General features: G+C 38.9%; 1 pseudogene; it reads right to left on the bottom strand.

Annotated features, from left to right (window-relative positions):
• Window positions 1-25695, bottom strand: part of LOC101617675 — a 185444-nt pseudogene that overhangs the window by 90732 nt on the left and 69017 nt on the right.

Raw genomic sequence — 25695 nt, 5'->3', positions numbered from 1 at the left:
GACAAAACATTTTTCTTTTCCTCATAAGTCAAGCCTCACAATCTACAGTTTTTTCTGCATTTATATCATAAGGCATTTCTGATACCAAGGTTTCAAATCCTTCTACATTCCTCCACCAATCAGTTCTAAAAGGCCAAAATCCACCCAATCAGGTTTCTAGCAGCAACAACCCCCCTCCTAATATCAATTTTTATGATGTGGTTCCCTTCTTATTGCTGGAATCAAGCACTTGACCAAAAGCAGCTGATCAGAGGAAAGGATTTTTTTTTTTTTTTTTTTGGCTTACAGAAGCTTCTTTTTTAAAAAAAAAAAATTATTTATTTATTAGAGACAGAGAGAAGGGGGTTCAGAGAGAAACAGAGAGAGAAAAAGAGAGTGGGAATGGGTGTGCCAAGGCCTCTAGCCACTTCAAATGAACTCCAGACACATGTGACACCATGTGCATCTGTCTTATGTGGACCTGGAGAATCAAACCTGGGTCCTTAGGTTTTGTAGGCATGCACCTTAACCACTAAGCCATCTTCCAGCCTTTACAAAAGAAAAAGAAATCAGAAATCAAATATTATAGTGTAGAGGGGACTATCCACAGTACTCTGATACTCCTGTGACTGCAGAATCTAGAGAGAGACAGCATAATTTAGTCATACAGTTGATGGACCCAAATCTAGTGATTGATCATTCTACCAGAATTTTGGCACAAAAATATGTCATGAGGTTTGTGAGAAGCATGGTGTGTGTGTGTGTGTGTGTGTGTGTATGTAAAGCAATATGCAAATAATTACAACATGGAAAATGTCTTCCTCTGTACTGTTTTAATAATCAATAATTTTTTAATCTTATAAATTTGCCTATAAACAATTTCAATGGGAAAAATATCCTTAAGATCTTTTTTGAAAGGAGAATAGTAAATGAAGGCTTATGTTTTCTTCCCACCCCTGACATCTCAGGATCCTCTTTCAGCAGGGGAAGAACTAGAACTAGGTCTTATGCTGGATGTAAAATTGTAGATTTTCATAGAATGATTTTTCTTTGGCAATGAAAAGAAGGATGTATGATTCACTTCAAAAAGTTCCATGAGAATTAAGTTATGCTCATAGAAATAGTCAAAACCAAGAATAACACACAGCAAAAATTTCACCAGTGCCAATTTCTTTGCAATATCATAAGGTTATAGTATATTTAAAGGAACACAATCCCAGATAGAATTATGAAAACAAGGAAATCAGTATACTGATTTTTTTCCTAATGCTGTTTTACATGATGAATGTATCTACATCATTTACTAAAAATAAAAAAGCTATCCAACAAGTAAAAATTATGATAATAAATGGGTAGTATTTCAAGTTTGAACATGAATTATATCTGATTAACATAATACCTCTTTCTCTCTGGCTTTCACTATATTTCACTTATGTCTTGTATTTTTACTCATATTTCTTTATTCCTTTTAACAAATGTAAATTCAGAAGAATTTGACTTTTTTTTCAAATACCCTATCACTCCAGTATAATGATGACTCTGGGATGATGGCAGTATAGGTAATAATGATGGAATTGTTAAAGAATTTAAAATTCCATGTAGGCTAAACATTTGTCACAGGCAAATAGTCATAGCTGAATAAAACTTTTCAATTCATAAAGTGGTTTATATCCCCATATATTTTATGCATTGAAATATTGAGATGAGATATTTTAAAATTCTCATAACAAGTCAATTATTGGCAGTTAGGAATTTTAAAAATGCAATGACTCACATTTCTCCAAGTTTTCCTGTAATAGATGTACATTTCCACAACTGCTGCAAACATCTTCTGTGTTATATTTTCTGTGCTCATGTGGGGGTGGTAGTGATTAAGGGGAGGTCATTAGTGCCATAATCCTAGGCAGCTAAATTCCCCATGTGCTTCAGCTCTCTGGATTCTTCTTTTATTTGTGGATATGTAGCAGAGTCGAGGATTTCCCCCATACCTACTAAGTCTTTGTTTTCCAAAATTCTGTTCCCCTTACAGAGTCTACTTCCAATGAATTTTTAGGAATACAAAGTCCCAAACAACACAGGTTGTGATAGGATTTCTGACACTACTTCCAAACAGCACTTGTTCACTAAAAACACTTCTCCACTTTGTCAAAAAAGAGAGAAAAGAAAAGGTTGGTTTTTTTTTTTTTGTTTGTTTGTTTGTTTTTTTTGGCATATCTTCTTGTTACAACTTTTTAAATTTTTTTTATTTGTTTAGAGAGAGAGAGAGAGAATTGGCATGCCAGGGCCTCAGCCACTGCAATGGAACTCCAAACACTTTTGCCACCTAGGGTACACATTCAAACTTGTGCTTTTCATCACCATTGTACATCTGGCTTATGTGGGATCTGGAGAGAGATCAAACACAGGTCCTTAGGCTTCACAGCCAAGTACCTTAACTGCTATGCCATCTCTCCAGCCCTTATGTTACAACTTTTAAAATTTGTAAAACGTCTTTGCCTAAAAGCAGGAGAGCCTGGGTTGCCTGTACCGACAGTGTGTAGGTAGGTGAAGTGGTCTGGAGTGAGTAGGCCAGACCCCTGTTTCCTCTCACCTCCCCCAGTCTGGGTTGCCTGCAGAGACAATGCGGGGGGTGGGGGGGACATGGTAGTCTGGAGTGAGTAGGCCAGACCCCTGCTTCTGGGCTGCTCTTCCCTAGTCTGAGTTCCTTGCTTGTACAGTGTACAGGCATGGCAATCTGGAGTAAATAGGACAGACTCCCATTTCTGGGCTTCTCCCACCTCCCTGGTCTGGGTTGCCTGTGCTGATAGTGTGCAGGCAAGCATGGCAGTCTGGAGTGAGTAAGCCAGACCCCTCTTTCCAGGCTCCTCCTACATCCCAGTCTGGGTTACCTGCGCTGGTCTGTGTGCTGGAGGGCTTGGCATGAAATAGGCCAGATGCCTGTTCTCTTGTTCCTCCCTATCCCCTGGTGCTGGTAGATCCCTTTGTGCCTTGCTTGGAGAGGCCTAGCCCCTGTGTGAGTTGTGGAATCAGGCCTTTGGCTCTGGTATCCTGACTGGCCATTGGGTACCAACATCCCTGTTCACCTGAGTCAGAGGGTGCACAGCACAAAGGACAAAAACTTGCTTCTTCCTCAATAAAATAAAGAATCTTCCTAAAATGGTTAGACAAAAACACAAAAATGCCCATGAAAGTAAAAAAACCCGAGAGATCTCCACAAAGGATGCCTAGTCCTATGATGGAAGCCTCCAGAGAAATCAACAAGAATTCATTCTACAAATGAAAACACAACAACCAATGAGACCCTGATTTAAAAAATAAATCACTGAACTGGAAGCAAACTATCAAAGAACCAACAACCATATCAATAAAAGTGAAGAGAATCATCGCCTAGCATGTTCAGCTTTTGGCAGTAGGCTTCACTTGACTGAAGAAAATGTTAGAACTCTCCAAAGAGATATGAACAAATTGAAGGTAAGTCAACAAATGGAAGATCTCAACAACTGGTTGATTAAGTTTAATGAAGACTTGATCAAATGTAAGAATTACCTACAGGAAGTATCAAAAAAAAAATCAGAACTCAAATTGAAGTCATACCTCAAAAAAGAGATGGATATGATGCAAAACAAAACCACAACAGAAAACAAAAATCAAATAAAAATCATAAAAGTCTCTTTAGAACCCCTCACCAACAGAGTTACTCATGTGGAAGACAGAATCTCTGACCTGGAAGATAAGCCAGAAGAAAATGATTGGGAGGCTAGTTCAAAAACTCACGTGAATAGAATAAGAGGGAACTGGGGGACACCCTAAAACAACCACACATCTGGACCATGAGTATACCAGAAGGATAGGAAATCCAGGCCAGAGGCATAGACAGCATATTCAAAAAATTACTGCAGAAAATTTTCTGAATCTCTCTAAAGAGAAGCCCATCCAGAAACAAGAAGCCCGCAGAACACCAAACAGACAGGACCAAAGAAGAAACACTCAAAGACACATCATTGTAAAAACTCTTAACACTGAAAACAAAGAGAGAGTATTAAAAGCAGCAAAAGAGATGCAATTCAAAACATGCAAAGTCAATCCCATTAGAACCACATCAGATTTCTCAATGGATATCCTGACATACAGAAGGGACTGGGATGGAATACTTCAGTCTGAAAAACTATGGCTTCCAACACACACTCCTGTACCCAGCAAAATTATCCCTCATAATAGATGGTGAAAGAAAAACTTTCCATGAAAAAAGTTAATTCTATGATTATATGAACACAAACCCAATCCTACAGAGAATACTTGAAGGAACACTCCACACAGAAAAGTCAAACAATCAATCACAAGAGCCAACAAGAATAAGATCACAATAACAAAAATTGACCAGGCTCAAAATAGTACAAAACATAAGGAAGCACCAAACCCCATAAAACACCTCATCATGGCAGGGATTAATTGAAACATCACAGTTCTAACCTTAAATATTAATGGTCATAACTCACCCATCAAAAGACACAGGTTATCACAATGGATCAAAAAAACTGGGGCTGGAGAGATGGCTTAGCCGTTAAGCGCTTGCCTGTGAAGCCTAAGGACCCTGGTTCGAGGCTCGGTTCCCCAGGTCCCACGTTAGCCAGATGCACAAGGGGGCGCACATGTCTGGAGTTCGTTTGCAGAGGCTGGAAGCCCTGGCACGCCCATTCTCTCTCTCTCCCTCTACCTGTCTTTCTCTCTGTGTCTGTCGCTCTCAAATAAATAAATAAAAATTAAAAAAAAAAAAACTGGACCCATCTATCTGCTGTCTTCAAGAAACCCACCTCATCACTAAAGATAGACACCTACTCAGGGTGAATGGTTAGAAAATTATATTCCAAGCAAATGAAAATAAAAACAAGCAGGTGTTAATGTATTAATATCTGATAACATAGACTTCAAACCAAAAGAAATCAAAAAGGAAAAAGAAGGCCACTTTTTACTTATCACGGGAATGATCCAACATGAGCACATCATAATCATAAATATATATGCGCCAAACACAGGTGCATGACAGTTTATAAAACAAAATCTACTCGATAATAAAGCAGAAATAAACACCAACACCATCATAGTTGGAGAATTCAACATTCCTCTATCATCAATAGAGAGATTATCCAAGCAGAAAATTAACAGGGAAATAATAGAGCTCAACAACATTATAGATCAACTAGACCTGACAGATATCTACAGAACTTTCCACCCCAACTATACAGAATAAACATTCTTCTTAGCAGCCCATGAAGCCTTCTCCAAAATTGACCATAAAGCATTATTAGGCCATAAAGCATGCCTTCATGAAGTCAGGATAATTGAAGTAACTTCCTGCATCATGTCAGATCACAATACTTTAAAGCGAGAAATTAACAACAATAGACATATCAAGAACTCCACCAGCTCCTGGAGGCTAAACAACACACTTTTAAACAATGAATGGGCTGTGGAAGAAAACAAATGAGGAAATTGTAAAATTCCTAGAATTGAATGATAATGAAAACACAATCTACCAAAACATATGGGACTCAATGAAGGCAGTCATAAGGGGAAAATTCATAATCCTAAATGCCCTCATTACAAAGACAGAGAGATCCCAAATCAATAACCTGATTGTTCACCTAAACACAGTGGAAAAACAGGAATAATCCAACCCAAAGAGGTCCAGATGGAAAGAAATAATAAAGATTAGGGCAGAAATTAATAAATTGGAAACTAAGAAAACATTTTTTAAAAAAATCAATGAAATGGTGCTGGAGAGATTGCTTAGTGGTTAAGCACTTGCCTGGGAAGCCTAAGGACCCCAGTTTGAGGCTTGATTCCCCAGGACCCATGTTAACCAGATGCACAAGGGGGCACATGTGTCTAGGGTTCATTTGCAGTGACTGGAGGCCCTGACATGCACATTCTTTCTCTCTGCCTCTCTGCCTCTTTCTCTCTCTGTCTGTCAGTGACTAAATAAATAAATAAAATTTTAAAAAAATAAGAAAAAAATCAATGAAATGAAGAGCTGGTTCTTTGAAAAAATAAATATGATTGACAAACTCCTGGCCAAATTGATCAAGCAAAAACAAACAAACAAAAAAAAAAACTGACAGAGAGAGGAGTCTCAAATTAACAAAATCAGAAATGAAAAAGGAGAGATCACAACAGACATCAATGAAATTTGGAGAACCATCAGGGCATACTTCCAAAACCTCTACTCCACAAAATTAAATAATCTGGAAGAAATAGATGAATTCCTAGATATATACCACCTACCCAAACTAATCTCAGAGCAGATAAATCTTCTAAACAAACCTGTTATGTCCACTGAGATTGAAAAGTTAATCAAAAACCTCCCCAAAAAGAATAGTCCAGGACTGGATAGCTTCTCAGCTGAATTCTATCAAACCTTTATTGAAAAACTGAAACCAATTTTTCCAAAGTCTTCCACATAATCAAAGACCAGGGAATCCTCCCCAACTCCTTTTATGGAGATAGTATCACCCTAATACCAAAACCAGACAGAGATGCAACAGGGGAAAAAAAAATCTATAGGCCTATATCCCTAATGAACTTAGATGCAAAGATCCTGAACAAAATCCTTGCTAACCAAATTCAACCACACATCAAAAGCATTATCCACCTTGATCAAGTAGGCTTCATCCCAGTGATGCAGGGATGGTCTAACAAATGGAAAATGGTCAACAATAACACACCATATTAGTAAACTGAACCATAATAATTACATGGTCATCTAAATTGATGCAGAAAAGACCTTTGACAAAATACATCACCACTTCATGATCAACACTGGAAAGAATAGGCGTGGAGGGTTTATATCTCAACACAATAAAGGCTGTATATGAAGCTTCTAAAGCATAACTAATACTTAATGGGGAAGTACACAAGGAATTCCCACTGAGATCGGGAACAAAACAGGGATCCCACTCTCACCACTGCTCTTCAACATAGTACTAGAAGTCCTAGCTCAAGCAATAAGACAGGAGAAAGAAATAAATGGGATTCAATTGGAAAGGAAGAAGTTAAGTTAGCCCTATTTGCAGATGACATGATCCTATATATAACTGACCAAAAGTCTCCATCTCAAAACTTCTAAAGGTCATAAATTTCTTCAGCAAAGTGGCAGGATGCAAAGTCAATGCACAAACATCAGTAGCTTTTTTATATGCAAAGGAAAAATATTCAGAGAAGGAAATCAGTGAGGCTGTCCCACTTTCAATAGCAACAAAATATTAAGTACCTTGGAATAACACTAACTAAAGATGTGAAAGACCTTTATTATGATGAAAATATAAAACACTCAAGAAAGAAATAGAGAAGGACTTGAGAAGATGGAAATACCTACCACACTCCTGGGTATGTGAATTAATATTGTGAAAATGGCAATTCTACCAAAAGCAATATACAGATTTAATGCAATAACAATAAAAATACCAGCATCATTCTTCACTGAGACTGAAAAAAATTATCTCAACATTCATATGGAGCCGGGCGTGGTGGCGCACGCCTTTAATCCCAGCACTCGGGAGGCAGAGGTAGGTGGATCGCCATGAGTTCTAGGACACCCTGAGACTCCATAGTGAATTCCAGGTCAGCCTGGGCTAGAGTGAGACCCTACCTCAAAAAAAAAAAAATAAAAATAAAAAAATAAAAAAACAAAACATTCATATGGAATGGCAGAAGGCCTCAGATATGCAAACATATCCTCAGGAAAAAAAAAAAAAAAAAAACTCTTGCAGTATCACCATACCTGATCTAAAGCTATATTACAAAGCCATAGTGACAAAAACATCATGGTACTGGAATAAAAACAGAAACATAGCTAATGGTACACAATTGAAGACCCAGATCTTAGGTAAAGCAACTACAGCTGCTTGATCTTTGATAAAGTTGTCAATAATGTAGACGGGAGAAAAGGCAGCATCTTCAACAAATGGTGTTGGAAAAATTGGATGAACATATGTAGAAAAATAAAATTAAGCCCACTCATTTTGCCATAAACAAAAATCAAGTCCATATGGATTAAGGACATCAATCTAAGACCTGAACCTCCTCAACTACTGGAAGAAAAAATAGGAGGCACTCTCCATGATATAGGACTGGGAAAAGAATTCCTGAACAAAACCTAGTAACCCAGGAAATTTAACAAGCACTCAACCAATGGGACCTCATGAAGCTAAAAGTCTTTTGCACAGACAAACATACCATAAGCAGAGCCAATAGATTACCCACTAAATGGGAGAAAATTTTTACCATCTATGCCACTGACAGAAGCCTAATATCTAGAATCTACAAAGAACACAAAAAAGTAAACAATAAAAGAATCAAACACCCCACTTTAAAAGTGGGGCAGAGAACTAAATAGTGAGTTGTCAGAGGAAGAATTACCATGGCTAACACACATTTAAGAAAATGTTCAACATCCCTAACCATTAGGGGAATGAAAATTAAAACAACTTATCCCAGTAAGGATAACAAACACTTAAAAAATCGAATGAAAACAAAGGTTAGTGAGGATGTGGAGAAGTAGGAACACTCATTTACTGTTGGTGGTAATGTAAGCTTGTACAACCACAATGGAAATCAATATGGAAATTCCTTAAAAGGATGAATATAAAGTTACCAACAGAACCTGTTATCCCCTTACTTGGCATTTACCCTAAAAACTCCACATCTCAGTTCAGAGTTATTAGCTCAACCATGTTTATAGCTGCTCAATTCGTAACAGCTAAAAATTGGAATCAACCCAGGTGCCTATCCTTGGATGAATGAATAACCAAGATGTGGTATATCTACAAGACGGAATTCTACTCAGTAGTAAGAAAATATGACACACTGAAATTTGTAGAAAAATGGTCGAACTTGGAACAGATCATTCTAAGTGAACTCACACCTTCACAGAAAGACAACTGTTGCATAATCTCACTCATCTACAGTTCCTAACCTGAATCAGCCTGAGTTGCTGATGTACCTGAATAGGCTTGGACAATAGGGAGGGTAGGGTTTGGAGGAAAGGAAAGAATGAGGAGGCAAACAAATGAACACAAATTGAAATGGTACCATAGAATTCTGTATCCTGGAAGTCAGACTAAAAGGTAGAACCCTCAAGGGAACCTTAGGGGGAGCACCTGAATCAAAGGGCCCTGGAGAGGTTGAGATGAAACTTAACCTCACATTTCTCCTGTTCTTCTTTATTCTCTTTCTCTTTTTTCTTTCCCCCTTGGCCTGTCCTATAATTCCCTGTGCCAGGATGTGGTCTATATCCACAACGAGCTGCTGATCAGAGGAACCTACTATATCTCCCAAAACAAATAAGACAGACTTCTGTCAGAGCACTTGATTACCCACCAGAGGTTAATGGTAAGACCCTACTGCTGAAGACAACATATGCTGATGGCATGGATCATGGAGAGACCTGGAAGTCTGGAGGAGAGCCAGTCCCCAGATAATTAGCCTATCTAGTGCTGGAAGGCACTACATGAGCAACCAAGGGAAAGTGGCCAACATTTGATCCAACAATTCAAAGTCGAAGTAACTCAGAAGCAAACAATCTGATGTGATGCTCACACAAGTGCAATAGTGGCACACAGCCATTATGGGTAACTAACTGCTCTTGGATTGGCTAACAAATCCGCTCAGTGGAAAGGAAACTACATTTGTAACTGGAAGACAAGTCAGAACATAATGGAAATAATGATTCTTCTTTCCATTGTCAAGCTCCTGCTAACCTTAGACTATAAGAGGGTCTACACCCTTTTAATTCTCTCCAAATGAAATAATAGTCATCCCATTTAACCAGTGCTGACTTCATTCTCCATCGGAGGATCTGCTTTTCTTTTTCAGATGGGAGGTGGACGTAAAGAGATAAATGACTCAGTGCACTCCACCCTGGCCCCAGCTGAAACAACAGAGGAATTGGGGAAATAAACAAGAGTGCTGCTTTCTTAGTGAATCTGGTATCAGCACAAGGGTGATGGAGATAGATAATGAGGACACTCAACACCTACCAAACCAGAGATCCAGAGGCTCCTAAGTGCCCATCACTGAAGTAGACTTAAAATGCTCCCAGCATGGCTCAGGGACTTTTGTGGAAGAGGGGGCTGAAAGATTGTTAGAACCACAAGTTGAGACATTTTGCACAGAGACATTGCCCCCCCCCCATAATGCATGTCCCACAATCCCCATGGGCTGATCTGCATCCCCAAAGAGGAAGGCCTCTTCACAAAAGGGGCAGGGAGGAGGGAAAGGATGATACCAACATGTGTTGTTTACACACAAAATATGTCCATACCTAATAAAAAAGAAATAAAACAATAGCAGAAAAAAAAAAAAAAACAGAAGGATACGTCCTTTGAAGAGAGTGTTTTAAATCTGTGTTCTCACATTTGGGTCTCATCTTCTCTTGGTACCTAGAATGAAGTCAGCAGCAGACCTGGATGAAGGCATAGAGTCTCCTTCATTATAATAAGCACACAGGAGAGATTATGACTACTGAAAGGAAATCTTGAAGTCATCAGACATTTACTGTAATTAATGCTGCAGGGCAGTGGTGAGAGATTAGATGTGGTTTGAGTGCTGTGAGTTTCACTGGCAAAGGGAAAAGTCAAGTTAGATCTTTGTTTCCATGAGCAGTGGGAGAAAATAAAGTTTTGACCTACCAAGACCGGAATAGTAAGACTGTGGTAGGGATGAAACAAAGAGCTTGTTTCGTCTGGGATGCCTGTTAGATCCTCACATAGAAATGCTAAACTGGAAATGAAAGATGGAACTGAAAAGAGATCACCTCATGTATAGAAAGGAGTTAAAAGCCAGTGGGGGGAAAAAGTGACATGTGGGGGAATATTCTCTAAGAAATGTATAAAAGTTGAAGATTTACCTTTCATTGTGTGACTTTTGATGAGTCTAAACTATGATTATTTTCATTTAAGTGGAAAAATATAATTAATATCATATGATGCTATACAATTTATGTCATTATAAAATACAAGATTTCATTCTGTGAAATCAAGAGCAGAGACAAGACTCACATAAAGACGGTCTTCAACCCACTTTTCAGGTGTTCCTGTGTCCTCTCCAGGAGCTGCCAGCAACTTTCTCCCCAAGTCACAAGGAGCAAACACACTAAACTCAATTAATGTACCAATTTAAGTATCTCCCCAAAATCTTGTGATTTAACAAAAAAAATTTAGTTGCTAAGGCCTCAAAATATTGCTCAAGACAGAAGAAAGCATAGAGCAGACAGAGACAAAAATGTTTACAACATGAATATGTACCTTTTGAAGGGCCCTAACTGAACTTGGGCCATAGTACCAAGAGTGAGTTTTCCAAATGACACAGTAAATTAAAAATAAATAAATAATAAATGTTTATTTATTTAAAAGAGGGAGAGAGAATGGGCATGTCAAGGCCTCTGCCCACTGCAAAGAACTCCAGACACAAGCCCCACCCTGTGCATCTGGCTTTATGTAGGTATGGGGGAATCCAACCCAGGCCATAGGATTTTGCAAGCAAGTATCTTTAACCACTGAGATATCTCTCTATCCCCTAAAGAATTTTTAAATGAAAAAAGTAGATCATTTTCCATTCTTTATAATTCTCTTTATTATTATGGACTCATAAATTTATAACATTGAACACAAGATCGGCAAAGCCAGTCTCCCTCAGTGGTCCCTGTGCCCATTCACAACAAACCATGAGTGGAGCCTGGGTGAGTGAGAAGGGTATAGACTCCAGCTGCAAGTTGTTGCTGCTTGCCAACCTCTGCCAAAGCATCTTGGCTTTGGCTTTGGAACATAATCTTTAATGAATCCAGTTATTCACTTAATTCTAATTTACTTTCCTCTTTAAGTTCACTTTCTGGGGAATTCTAAAGCTTTAATCAACCACTGACTTGGAAAGCCAAGGATTGCTTCTATGGTATTAACATCTAAACTTCAAGCTCAAAGAGAACATTGTCTACTCCAGGCAGTTTACCTAGAAATGTCTCACACAGAGTACACATTTAATACACAGTTGTGGAATAAGGCTTCATAAAGCTTACCTCCAATTATCTCGTGGCTTACATCATACTATCTATTGCTGTGAATGTCCAATATCTCATGCCCTCCCCTGATTGATTCTTTTTTGATATTTAAGTAACTTCTCATGCATGTTTACTAAATTTTCTTGTTTATGTATACTCCACCCATAAAAATGAAACGTTATTGAATAAGCATTTGAGTCTTTTATTTTTAAATAAATCTCTAGTGGGAAGAACAGTGCTTCTTGCCCAATATTCCTCAGCAAATATTTTTGCCCTGAATGAATGAATGTCACTTATCACTTGTTTTTTAATTAATAGTTTTTATTTGCATGTATGGAGAGGGGCAGAGCCTCTTGCTGCTGCAAATGAACACCAGATGCTTGTGCCACTATTTTTGAGGCAAGCCTAACAGACTGGCTTTTTCTTTTTAATACAAGAAAGAAAGAATTGGCATGCCAGGGCCTCCAGCTACTGCAGTTGAACTCTAGATGCATGCACCACCTTATGTATGTGTGCAATCTTGCATGGTTGTGTCACTTTGTGCATCTGACTTATGTGGGACCTGGAGAGTTGAACATGAGTCCTTAAGCTTTGCAGGCAAGCACCATAACCACTAAGCCATCTTTCCAGTGCTTTTACCACTTTTTGTGTTTGTTTCACGTGGGGTGGCATGGGAATTGAACCCTGGACCACAGGCTTTGTATGCAAATGCCTCTAAGCCCTGAGCCATTTTCCCACCCTCCACTTTTTGCTTGTTAAAGATTATGTTTTACTCATCTTTATTATAAGAGTACATATGGGTGCAGAGAATGAAGTTATAGTAGGAATTTTTTTTAATATCTAGAATCTCTTAGCATTAGCAGCAAGTCACAATGCAATTCAGTATTTTTCCTTCTTATGACATCAGAAATCTATCTCTGAGCTGATTCTTCTTGGTGGCAAATGAGTAAGATGTAAAGGAGGAACTACAGGAGTTGGTCAGTGTGTGACTAACTAAGAAAGATAGAAGTGAATACATTGATTTTTTTAGTTCTATGTGCTTAAAAAATGTCCCGAGCAAACAAAACTAAAAACAAAATATATGTAAGCTATGAGTAAGAACAGTATTAAAAGAGTTCGTACTAATATGTACCCAACCTTAAAGAAGACCAGTTCAAAATGAGTTATCTGAAGAGTCAGAAAAAGAACAAAGTCCAAGGGAGAAGTCAGAAATGAATGAATAAGGAAATGGGCAAATCATAATAAATAACTAAATAACCCTTAAAAGAAACCCTAAAAACCAAAAGCTGTTCAGCTGAAAACAATAGAGCAACCTGAAAAATCCTTGAACTAATTTAAAATAAAATGCAGAAAACATAAAACACAGACAAAAAAAGAGAGGTTACAATGATAGCATACAAACAACATGATCACAAGACATGGGCAAGGATAAAGATGTGCCAACAAACTGAATCTTCTAGAAGAAATGGTGAAGCTCCTGAATGCATGTAACTTTCTGCCAGTTAACTGTGGAATAACAAAAAGTCTGAAAATACCTGTAAGCATAGTAATCAACATCTATCAAGAGAAAAACAAAACATCCAGGCCCCGACTGCTGGTCTGATGAACTCCACCAAATAGCCAAAGAAAAACTTAAAAATATAATACCTTCAATATAATTTTTCTTAAATGCTTACAAACTCTGGATAGAATATTCCAAACCCACTTAATGTATCAAAAGATACACTGCTGGTTTTCAGGACTGGCAGATATCAATTCATAATTGTGATAGTGCAAATTGCTTAAGCTCCTTTAAAAAATTGTACACATTATCATTATAGGGAACTTGGGAAAACAAGAAAAATCATGAAGAATAAAAATAAATGGGCTGGAGAGATGGCGTAGCGGTTAAGCGCTTGCCTGTGAAGCCTAAGGACCCCCGGTTCGAGGCTCGGTTCCCCAGGTCCCACGTTAGCCAGATGCACAAGGGGGCGCATGCGTCTGGAGTTTGTTTGCAGAGGCTGGAAGCCCTGGCATGCCCATTCTCTCTCTCTCCCTCTATCTGTCTTTCTCTCTGTCTCTGTTGCTCTCAAATAAATAAATAAAAATTTAAAAAATAAAATAAAATAAATATTGTCTCAAATCTTACCACTGGTAGATAATAATTATGTCATTTTTGTCTGTGTTCCCTGCTTATCATTTTTTTGCAGATATAATAATTTTTCATTTGTAGGTTTCTTAAAAATCATACTAATAAACCTGCAAATTTTATTCAACTACAGAGTACTGTTACTATGTAATTCATGTAAATAGATATCCTGCAGCATAAGAATCATTCCAGCCTGGTATGGTGGTATAGCCTGAATCCCAGCACATGGGAAATAGAAGCAGAGATTCACAAATTCAAAACTAGCCTTTGCTGTATGAAATCCTATCTAAAATAAAGGTGGAAATCATTCCACAGATACTATCTATCGATACACACACATGCACGTACATGCACACGCACACACACACACACACACACACACACACACACATATAAGCACCAGATAGCCCCATAAGCACCAATCCATAAATGCAGATATAACTGTACAGAAACTGTCTGTGGCCCCTTCTTTCACCTCTGTCCCCCATTTATTTTTTTTTCAATTTGACGCATTACAAATAGCATTTCAGGAGTTTCTAGTGATTTTCCCATCCTGTAGCTAATATAGCAATATGATATTTTAGAAATCACTGCTGTGTCAGTGTACAGATATGTTCATGTTGCTTGATGCTTGTTATCAGTGCTTGTCCTAGAAGATTAAAAGAAAAGTTTAATGAAATGTCTTCATATACCTTTTTCTCCTTATTACTCGGAACTTTTAACATTTTTAAAAAGTTTCTAGGGGGGTTGGAGAGATGGCTTAGCCCTTGAAGTGTTGGCAAAGCCAAAGGAACCTGGTTTGATTCTCCAGGACCCATGTAAGTCAGATGCACAAGGGGCACATGCATCTGGAGTTTTTTTGCAGTGGCTGGAGACCCTGCTGTGCCCATTCTCTCCCTCCTTCTCTCTCTCTTTCTCTCTCTCTCTCAAATAAATAAATAAATAAATTTTTAAAAAATTTTCTAGGGAGGGTGGAGAGATGGCTTAGTGGTTAAGCGCTTGCCTGTGAAGCCTAAGGACCCCGGTTCAAGGCTCGGTTCCCCAGGTCCCATGTTAGCCAGATGCACAAGGGGGCGCACACATCTGGAGTTCGTTTGCAGAGGCTGGAAGCCCTGGTGTGCCCATTCTCTCTCTCTCCCTCTATCTGTCTTTCTCTCTGTGTCTGTCACTCTCAAATAAATAAATAAATAAATAATTTTAAAAAAATTAAAAAAATTTCTAGGGAAAAATATAGATCATATATATAATGTTTACATTATTTGCATTTACTTAAAATAGAGAAATATATTGTATAAGGACAAACATTACAATTAACCCTTTCTTGTGAATTAACCTAAGACAATTTTTCAGCAATTCATAGATATACATATATGTGGAAAACAAGACTTAAATTGCTATGGAAAGATATATATTTATCTTTTATTGTATATATATTTACATTATATATATATATATATATATATATATATATATATATATATACACATTTCAAGTGATAGATAATATGATCTCTACTATATTGATAAGGACATACCTTTTCTATGTTTAAGTGATAAAAGATGTAAAGACAGTAAAATGAGCTCCTTAGAAGACTATAATACCCAATTCAGAAGAGGGGAGGACAAGGGAGAAGAGGCCGAGAAGAAGTGCAGCAAAGGAAGGGGAGGGGCGGGGAGGGCAAGGCAGGGGCGAGGGAGTAGAAGGCAAGGAGGCCAGGGTACAAGGAGTCAGGGAAGGGGAAACGAGAAGCGGGAGGGGAGGGGGATCTTTGTATTGGGGATCTACACACAGTGTTCCTCCTCCCGTGAGCCCAGTGGATTTTGAAGCTCAGGCATTGTTCCTGCTTGCTCTTTACTTATTATCTGCAGTGTCTTAGTGCTTGTCCCTCCCGCCCCCCGTGGGCTGACTAACCATCCCCAAGGTGTCTCATGTCTTTAATGATGTTGCGATTTAATACCTAAGTGGCATTAGAAAACTACCTCATATAACCGAGTAGAGAAGACAAGTGCGGTTTTCCCTCACCCTCCCTACTGTACTTGGAGCATCACTGGACCCATAAACCTGAGTCTTGGAATTATAGCATCTTAAGATCATGTTCTCTCTGCGGAGGACGATTACTAACAATGAGCCTAATACGTCCTTTTAACTCCTAGACGGGTCATTTTCCCTCTGGGTGTGTGCTGTCACTAAGAATGTCCAGTCTACGGCTGGTCATTGACAAGGCTCCCCAGAGCATCTGACGTCCTGTCCAGTAGATGTGATCTCCTCAGACAGGGACAGCATGTGTTACAGCATCAGACTTGTGCCTTCTGTGTGAAAGCCTTGAAGTAGCTCGTGACCCAGATCGCATTGTTCACTGTAGTGTCATATTTGATAACAGGGGTTCAACAGAACGGTTATCATATTACCCTGGACTTGAGATAAAGAAATATTCATTCCAAAGAAAGTACCCTATGTTCTGAACTGACAGGGGCGCTGGAAACCATGCAAGATTGTACCTAGAGGCAGCAGGACTTCTGCTACTTTCATTCTTCCTGCCAGTGTGTAAGAACCGAGCAAAACAGCTACATAGGCTTTGCAGTGAGTGGAGGGAAGCAAGACCGGAAGAATGCACTAATGTTCTAATAGTAGTGTACTTTCCTGTCCAGAGCCCAGTTGACAGCCAGTTGTAAGACAAGCATTTAGGGGGGAAAAAAATGATCAGACTGCATAAAGAGGATCCTGTTCATTTAACATACCTCGTTTTTCTACAAGCTGAAAACTTTCTAAGCTCACCATACTGCTATCACTGAGAGCAAAGCAAAGAATGGTGAGACTTTTGCTACGAGCCCCAGTCATGCGTTCTCTTTGGTTTGGAGGCAAATGAACTCAGGACTGGATACATAGCTCTAAGTGCCTGGAGACGAAGGGTCTAATGAGTAGTTGATGCTAGCTGGCCAAGAAACAATAAACCAAGTGAGATCCTTGACATGGCACTAAGGCCAGAGGAAGTCAGGCTACTATGGTGTTTTGATTCAGGTGTCCCCCATAAAGGTAGAGGTTCTGAATGCTAGGTTCCCAGTTGATGAAGATTTGAGAATTAATACCTCCTGGAGGCAGTGTATTGTTGGGGGTAGGCTTATAGGTGTTATAGCCAGTTTCCACATGCCAGTGTTTGGTAAACTCTCCTGTTGCTATTGTCCACCTTATGTTGGCCAGGAGGTGATATCCACCCTCTGCTCACACCATCGTTTCTCCTGCTATCATGGAGCTTCCCTACGAGCCTGTAAGCCAAAAGAAACCTCTTTTTTTCCCACAAGCTGCTCTTGTTTGGGCAATTTCTACCAGCAATGAGAGCTAGACTACAACAGTAAAGTAGTTCCAAGGAGAGGGATTGCTGCTAGACATCTGACTGCGTGGCTTTGACCTTTTGGAGCTGATTTTCAAGAGGAATATGGAAGGATTTGAAACCTTGGTCTAAGAGATGTCTTGCAATGCTGTAAGTACAGCTTGATGGACTATCCTGGTCAGAGTTGAAAGGCCTGAACGAATGTAAGAACTATGGACTGTGAAGGTAATAAAGAACATTGCTTAGACTGGGCTAGCAGATTGTATGAGAAACCTGCTGTTATGTCCATGTCCTGAGAAGTTGTGCAGGGTTGCACTGTGTAGAAATGGACTGGTGTGAGCAGAGGGATATGGCACAGAAAAGAAATGAAATATTTGGGCCTAAACTGCTGCCTCTTTACCTGCAAATTGTTTGAGAGATTACAACCATTGAGATTGGGCCAGCTGATATGCACTGGGCAACAAGAAGAATATAGACTCGTTTGAAAGGGCCTGAGTGCTCAAGGAGTGTCCTGTTCTTCAAAATCTGCTTTATCCCCTCTGGATTAACAAATTACCATCCTATCTGGTATTGTGGAGTTTAAGAAATGCAGGAAAGAGAGAGTCATTGAGTTTGCCACACGGTCTTTTGTTTTGGAAAAGGCCATGGGCAGTGTGAAGCAGGTTTGCTGGTTGCTTGCATGGAGAACCAGTGGGGCCCTGAGGATGAACCGTGGATTGCAGTGGAGACTGACTGGAGATGCTGGGACCATGAGATGGCTGCCAAGGAGAGCTGCCGGCCCCAATGAAGTTTTCCAGGACTGTGAGTAGCCTAGCTGGAGGGGTAGAATTGGAACACCAGAGACTTGTTGCTGGTTAGAATTATCCGACTTGGAGATTTGTCATTGACTAGAGTTGTTGGACTTGGAGCTACACAGTTTGATGTTTGCGCTGGTTGTTTTAAATCTTGTATTGGTTGAATGTTTCTTTGCTATGCCCAATGTCATCTTTTGCAGTGTGAACATTTATTCTGTGCCATTATGAGTTTTTTGAGGTTACTTTTTGGTATTATGGTTCAGTTAAAAGACCTTGGATTATGGGGATGTATGAACATCATTGGGATTGATAAAAACTATGGGGCTGTTTAAAGTTGGATAAATGAACTGCATTTACATCACGTATGGTTATCAGTTTATAGGAGCCAGGAGCGGATTATGGTGGATTGATTCAGGTGTCCCCCATAAAAGTAGTTGTTCTGAATGCTAGGTTGCCAGCTGATGTAGATTTGGGAATTAACACCTCCTGGAGGCAGTGTATTGTTGGATGCAGGTTTATGGGTGTTATAGCCAGTTTCCACATGCCAGTGTTTGGTAAACTCTCCTGTTGCTATTGTCCACCTTATGTTGGCCAGGGGGTGATGTCCACCCTCTGCTCATGCCATCATTTCCCCTGTCATCATGGAGCTTCCCCACGAGCTTGTAAACCAAAATACACCTCTTTTTCACACAAGCTGCTCTTGTTTGGGTGATGTCTACCAGCAATGTAAACTTGACTGCAACACCTACCCAGCCCTCTTCTTCATAGCTCAAGTTCCAGGATATGAAAACCAGAGAAAGAAAAGGGGGAAAAAGTGAAATAACACACCACACTGCTTTCACTGGAAAAATTCCACAAAACCCAAGCCTAGCTGGTTATGGGACCATTATTCCTTCTGAGATTAGCTGAATTGAACTGTACAAGGAGGTGGACAGGAAGTTGGAAGGAACAGAGAGACTTAATTCAGTTGGAGCTAATGATTGGAAATGTGTTTATATTTCATTTTTATACTATTCCTTTCAGCATCTGGTAAAGGGTAACTACCTCATAAAATTATATTGGGTTTAATGTAATATATAATTTGTTCTTTTAAAAAAGTAGTTAGCTGGAATTGAGTTCTCCATGCATCAAAAAATCAGAAATGTATGATCAAAACTAAGAGTAACTGAGATAAAATGAGCAGATATTTCCTGTAGATGAAGGAGGAGATTCATCAAATGAGCATTATTAGCAGAGGGTTGTACTACCAACAAAATCATCATAAATGCTAGTTGTTGTTGTTTTTAATGTACTGTGAGGTACACTTTTATTTCTTGCACTGAATTGTATTACATGGTTTCAAACGGGTTCTCTTCTTGGGTTAATAGCATAGGATAGGAGAAGTCTTTGCATGTGATAGGCTTTTATGCACTGCTCTCATCCTTGGATCCTTATATCTCATATCATGGATGTGAGACAAGTAAAACACCCAAGTCAATACCTCACAGAAGCATCGTCTCTTTATGCTCCACAACTGTCTAGACTTTCCATTCTGCCCCTGCCTTCGCTGGCTGTGAGTAGTGGCCCTGTTCTTGTCTGTTCCACAGCCCTGGAACTCGGACTCATTTTATTTATTTTTCTGTCATATTCCTGCCTCAGCCAGCAAACACACCTGACCTGCTTTATGTCCCAGACGTAAACTCTTCCTCTCTGCTTCCTCTCACATCTTCCTCTCTACTTCTGCCATTACTGCGCTAGTTGACACCGTCACCATTTCTGTTGTGGCTCTCTCTGCCCCAGCTCCTTTAAGTCCATCTCCACACTTTTCCTGAAGTGTGATCTAGTATGGTCTTGGTTAAATACTTCACTTGTCCTCTGCCACCCAAAGAATAATGGCCAAGATGCTCAGCATGGCCTCACTGGAGAGGGCATCTCTGGGTCCACATCCTATCCTCCCTGTTTTGTGTCATACTTCTAGATGGACCTCCATCATTTGATTGAATACCTGAGAAAAAAATCACTTAAAGGGAGAAAGATTTCTCTTGGCTCATGGCTGCAGAGATTTCAACCCATAGACCTGGGCTCTGTGTCTCTGGACCCCTGATGAGGAAATCATCATGATGGAAGAGCAGGAGAAGGAAAGCTGCTCACCTCATGGCAAACAGTAAGCAGAGAGAGAGGGCATATAAGGACTTGAAGACAGGAGATCCCATTCCAAACCACATTACCAGTGACCAGCTTCCTCCAAGTAGGTTCCACCTCCTGGTTTCCATCACCTCCCAATAATGCCATCAAATGATGACTCCACTGACATTTGAATCCACTGATAGGTCACAGCCTCCACAATGCAATCACTTCCCATAAAGTTTCAGGGGACACCTCAGATTCAAACCATAATATTCACTCTGGAATTCGGAAATTTTTGATTACTTGCTTGTGTCAGGGTTGTTGCACAACTCTTTGCTATCGCCTAAGATTTCTCCCTCCGGCTACCTGACTACATTCTACCTAGCCTTCATGATTGACTAAGAAATATTATCTGACTCTACACATAGAGGTGAGCACCACTCTTACGAACTGACAAGATGCCCTCTGTGTGCCTTTACCTTAGTGCAGTGGAATCATTTTGTATGATTTTTTGTTCCCTAACTAGAATTTTAAGAACTTCCTTTATATACCTATATCTGGTGTCTTTTTCATTTAAGTTCCTTACTCAAAAACAGAAGAAAGAAAGAAAGAAAGAAAGAAAGAAAGAAAGAAAGAAAGAAAGAAAGAAAGAGAGAAAGAGAGAGAGAGAGAGAGAGAGAGAGAGAGAGAGAGAGAGGGAGGGAGGGAGGGAGGGAGGGAGGGAGGGAGAGAGGGAGGAAGAAAGAAAGAAAGAAAGAAAGAAAGAAAGAAAGAAAGAAAGAAAGAAAGAAAGAAAGAAAGAAAGAAAGAGAGAAAATTGTATTGGTTACAAGAAAGTAAAAGCTAGCATCTACTAGAACACATAAAGCACTTTCAAATTGTGAAACACTGTGCTGAGAATTTTCTACGTGATACTCATTTAAACTTTATATTACCTCATTTAACAGATTTGAGCATGAGAACTATGGACCTAAGTCACTGGCCCACGTTGCACAGATGCTTATGACAAAGGCTAGGATTTCAGTCTGGCTTCCAGGTTTAAGTGTTATTTGTTCATTTTGCAATTTATCTTTTGGAAAAGACTGGTATATAGATTCACAAGACCAAATATATAACTTGAAGCTAAAACAAAGGGTGCTCAGGAAATGGATAAATCAATTGCTACTTTATTTTTGTAATGCAGAACTGTTATTCCCAGAGAAGAGTAGGCTCCGCTCTGTACTTTTAAATCATGCTCAGTTTTATCAGTAACCAGGCCACTCATTTCCATCACCCCTTTCTGAAATTCTATGTTTAAATGTTAAATTCCTACTTATAGAGGAAAAAAATAAACAGTGGAAAGGTAAATTGCTAGGATGGAATGCCATGAGTTAATTTGACCCCTTTGAGAGAGTCCCAATTAAAAATAGTAAGCAGACCACCAAATGATACCCCTGTTGGCATTTGAAAGCAGTTAAATGTAAAAAAAAAAGCAGACACAAACACAAACTGAAGCTTTCCTGAAGGAATTAGTAGGTGTATGAAACTGCCAGTGTCTACAAATGTAGGAGTTCAGCAGTGTCAGGAAACCTTGAAAATCATTTCATCCAGATGCTTACATATAGCAAGCAAAGGTAGAATATTGTCGCAAAATTTATTCCAGTGGTCTTCGCGCTTCTTCATGACTATATTTTAATGTGCTTTAATAAATATCAAAATCAAGTATGCTGTAATTATTTTATCATAATGTAATATGACTTTTGTGTAGACTTCATCATAGTGAATCAATACATGTTGACATACTTCTAGTATTTCTTAAAATCAGAACCAGAACATTAAATGAGAAACAACAATAGCATTGGTTATAGAAATACTGATCATGTCATTAGTATTATCAAATCTTTCTTACGCTAAAGTAGATGATGTTTTCTTTTCCCTAAAACACTCTGGAATCTCTTAGGGCAATGTGACTACCAGAAAGAAACTGCAGTTGTCATAAAGGTCCACTTATTGCTTTGAGGACTGCCAAAGAACTGGATTTGGGGTTCCAAAGGGTTTGTCAGTCTGAAGTTACATTGATGTGATGGATATCTCTTGGTACATTACCAGGCAAGGTCATGTAGCTGTCAGAGAATGGAGAAGTTAAAGATGGTATTGGATACTTTCCATGTCCCTGTGACTAGCTGACAGAAACTATTTAATGGAGGAAGTCTGTATTCTGGCTCACAGTTTTGGAGAAATTTCAGTCTACTTTAGTGGGAAAGGCATAGTAGAGTGTCTCATTCTGTGGAGACAGCTCACGTAGCAGCAATCCAGGACACAGAACTGACAAGAATAAGGCTGTAACCTTCAAATGTCTTCCTCTACTGACTTACATCTGCTAACCAGGCTCCACCTCCTAAAGGTTCCAGGGCACACAAAACCTAAGTCTATGGATTTCTTCATCCCCGAAGGTACTATGAAAGTGGCTGGGGTAGAAAAGCCATCAACTATGGACTCTATGTTTTCCATAACAGACCTGCTAGGCTAAATATACCCATTGGTGAAATAGTAGCATAAATGTCATAGGAGTAAACAACTACTTTCTGATTGAACCTGAGGTCAACTCCACAGGAGGGAATTCATGCCTGGTACTATAAAACTGGCCAAAAGCCTACAGCTAAGACTTAGGCCCTAGAAAGGTATCTACTACTGTGGTTATGCTAAATGGACAGCATGTCAAACTGCCTTCTAAATAGCTATATTTATTCAACTAGATTAGTACTGCTTGAAGCATCCATCACAGAAGTTTCTTACTATAATGGGAAGTGGTTAATGCAGTGGTTCATAGCTGGAAAAAATACCAAAAACAAGTGACTGCTATGTACTCAAGCTCAAACCAGATAGTCTAAGGCTCAAGGGACTTCACAGAAGAGACAGTAATATTGTAAGAGAGATGCAAGATATTGTCTTTTGGATATACTATGTACATCACGCTTGAATTCACAGTAGCTATGATTTCCTGAACATGATTGAGCCTGTCAATAGACCATGAAGGGGAAGGATACGTGAGACCTCAGACAACTCAAACTAGCTAATGACAGCTAATGGTCACTGGGAGAGGGATTCAAAGTTTGTCAGTGGTATAGCCATTACCAAGTTCCCCATTCCATAGTAAATAACCTTCCATTCACGATTTTAAAAAGGCATAAAAGTAAGATGAAGATTATTGGTGAAGAAGAGTGTTAGTGGATGGGATGGAGGATAAGAGAAGGTAATTAGAGGAAATAAGATCAAAATATGTCAAAAACTGAAAAAATAAAAAACAATTGAAAAAATATCTGAACCTCTGAGGGAAATTCCAGATTCATATCATAATACTTATCAAACTGAAATATTTGAATCCCAGACCTCTGAGTCAATTTTAAACACAAGTGAAAATTAAAGTGGAGAGCTAGAGAGATGGTTCAGCAGTTAAGGCATTTGCCTACAAAGCCAGAGGACCTAGGTTCAATTTCCTCTCAGGACACTGTGTGCCAGATGCACAAGGTGGCATGTGCATCTAGAGTTCATTTGCAATGGCAGGAGGCCCTGGCGAGCTCATTCTCTCTCTCTCTCTCTCTCTCTCTCTCTCTCTCTCTCTCTCTCTGTGTGTGTGTGTGTGTGTGTGTGTGTGTGTGTGTGTGTCTGCTTCTCTCTCTTTCTCAAATAAATAAATGAAATATTTTAAAAAATTAACATCCAGTTCCAGTATGATGTCATGTTAACTATGTACAACTTCAACTATTCAACTATTGCCAAATCAGACCACATTCTGTGGGCAATTAAGACAACCTCTGAAAGACAATTTTCACTGACAACCCCTTTCACCCCTTCCTATCTACACAGGTTACTTACTTTATCTCTGTCAACAAATCTTACAACACTCATCTATAATCCATCTTGGCCACCTCCCTTATTTATGTTTCTTAGTTTCAATAGATAAGATGTAAGTTTATGTAGTGTAACAATCAGCCAATATTGAGTCAGATGGCTTTATCTATAAAATAGCACAAATATATAGTAACTCATCAACCTATGATATTTTGTTTGATTGCTATTTTTTTTGGGGGGGGGGTCTGGCCAAATCTATTAAAATCCTGCCATTGAGTTGCAATTGCTCAGAAATATACAATGAACGGGCTCTCATATTAAATGTGACATTGTATACCTATTTCCAGGGCTAGAAAGCTAAATGTCAGTAGGTTTTCATATCTGTAAAATAACATCACCCCTGTGAGGCTCATAAAAAGATATGGTACCTATTTTGCAAATGGGAAAGTGGAAATAAGTTTGAGAGAACCTTCTAAGAGACATGTTTATTAAATTAGTTTTTAATATAAATATTGAAGAATAACATGTTTTCTATGTATTCACAGGCTTAGGTGTCTATTTTTATTTTGTTAAATTTGACTCTTAATATGGTAAAAACTATGAGAAGTTGTAAAATCTTTGTAATGCCTGGAAAATAGCCTTTGATAAAGACAGTAGGCAATATGGAATAATGACACAGACTCTAGACTCACAGTGTCCACTCACTGTCCAATCCTTAGAAGCCACAGTATGTGAGGAGGGGAAATGACAGGAAGTGTTAATCTTTTGCTGAGCAGAGGTAAAATTATATATAAAGAGAAATACTAAGGTCAAAGAGTTTGTTCTGGGAAAGCCATAAAAACACGTGAACTTTTTAATTTACTTTAACTTTCCTTTCTGTGTCTCTTTGTTCTGTTGTGGAAGACTCCTACAAACTCTGCATTTACTGAATTTGTAAAGAGATTAAAAACAAGCTCATTAACTCCTAAGAGTAGATTTGTTCTCAGCATGTTTGCATGTCAGTCAGCTGTGTCAAGCTCTATGGATATTCTGGGAAATCCCATTGAGCATGTCTGGGACAGTGCCTAGCCAAATTTCAAAAGATTTCTATAGGTGACCTTGATGCTTAGCAAGCCTTAATAATGAAGGATTTTGTGGCTTAGTCTGCCAAGTTTATGAATTTGGGTCCTGTTCTACTTTAAAAAAAAAGTTATAAAAATGAAATCAAGATGGATAAATTATGAATTATTAAACTTATTTAGGGAGAAATCGCAAATTGTGAGGTTTATTTAAGGGAAAATGAGATCTAGATAGAAGGCTAGAGCTGAACCATAAGCACGTGGGAAGCGAGAAACACACAATCAGGTGGAAAACATTGCATAGTTCATAAGGTTCATTTAAAAGAAATTAAGGGTTTTCTTTTTTTTTAAAAAAAAAAGACTGGAGTAGAGCCAAGAGCACATGGGGATAGTTCATTAAACTCATTTAAAAGAAATTGAGG

The sequence above is a fragment of the Jaculus jaculus genome, chromosome 16 (genome assembly GCF_020740685.1).
Source record: "Jaculus jaculus isolate mJacJac1 chromosome 16, mJacJac1.mat.Y.cur, whole genome shotgun sequence".
In the NCBI taxonomy this organism is placed as follows: Eukaryota; Metazoa; Chordata; class Mammalia; order Rodentia; family Dipodidae; genus Jaculus; species Jaculus jaculus.
The sequence above is the reverse complement of the archived record's forward strand: the minus strand, read 5'-3'. Positions and strand labels throughout refer to the sequence as shown.